At 39.1% G+C, this 1,214-nt stretch overlaps 1 pseudogene; it reads left to right on the forward strand.

Annotated features, from left to right (window-relative positions):
• The first annotated feature begins 243 nt into the window (after positions 1 to 243).
• Positions 244 to 768, forward strand: LOC136985051 (polyadenylate-binding protein 2 pseudogene; annotated as a pseudogene).
• The last annotated feature ends 446 nt before the right edge of the window (positions 769 to 1,214 follow it).

Genomic DNA, 1,214 nt, shown 5'->3' on the forward strand with positions numbered 1-1,214 from the left:
CGTTAAAAAATACCAAAATACTTCATTATTTGTTTTTTAAAGTGATTAAAGGCGTACTTCGACAAGTAGGAACCTCTCAATTGTCTGCGATGGATCGAAACCGCTTCTTAACTGTTTCCTATTGGTGCCTTTCTACTGCAATCAACCAATACGAACCTGCTCGTAGCTTATATAAACGTCGCATACGTTTAGATCCCTCTGCCTCGTTAGACAGCAGTTCGACAACGAGAACATTTTAACAAAATGGCAGACTCGAGAAATAACGAACATAACGATAAACCACCGCTAGTTACGGTCGAAGATTCATCTGCGAAGACCAGAGAAATTCGCCAGCAATTTACTCCACCAAGTCACCCGTCACTTCGGGAAAAAGTCGAAACCGACGGAAGATCAATTTTCGTGGGCAACGTCGACTACGGAGCCAGTGCTAAAGAATTGGAACTTCATTTCCGCGACTGTGGCTCGATACATCGCGTGACGATTTTATGTCATAAGCACCCGGGTAAACCGAAAGGCTTTGCCTACGTTGAATTTGCCGAGAAAGAATCCGTCGAGAGTGCTATGGCATTAGACGAATCGCTTTTCAGAGGAAGACGAATTAAGATAACACCGAAAAGGACGAATCTGCCGGGACTTAGTGCCGCAAACCGATCACCGAGAGGATGGCTTCGAGGAGGTGGAAGAATGTGTTCTCGAAGAGCTCGCTTGGGATACGGACCGACGAGGAGACCCCGTAGAAGTCGTCGAGCACTGCATCGTCCTTATTGAGAAGAGCTAAATACGAAAACGATTTAACAATAACAATTTAATAAATATTTTTCATTTTTAAATTCCTGCTTGTTTAAATTTACACTTAAGTTAACATTATCAAACACTCGTGCTTTGTATCAATTTGCTATTTAATATTACAACTCAAATTCACCTGTAGTAGTAATTTTTTCTGAAAAAATTACTACTACAGGTGAATTTTAATAAAACTTTATTTTCTCTGAACTGTCATTGTGCCAAAAATTTTTAGACACCGGTATAAAGTCCTACTAATAAGTAAGGTCCGAATAGACAATTACAATAATACAATTAGAAATAAGGACAGTAAGGCAATTTTAATATATTTAAATAATTTGTAACCAAATGTGACATTGACTGTTATTCAATTACATTAAAGCACAAGGCACCAGGTGAGCCTAAATGCAGCTCTGCACAGGAATTAATTA

Source organism: Centruroides vittatus, unplaced genomic scaffold (assembly GCF_030686945.1).
Source record: "Centruroides vittatus isolate TY-2023 unplaced genomic scaffold, ASM3068694v2 contig_949, whole genome shotgun sequence".
Classification (NCBI taxonomy): domain Eukaryota; kingdom Metazoa; phylum Arthropoda; class Arachnida; order Scorpiones; family Buthidae; genus Centruroides; species Centruroides vittatus.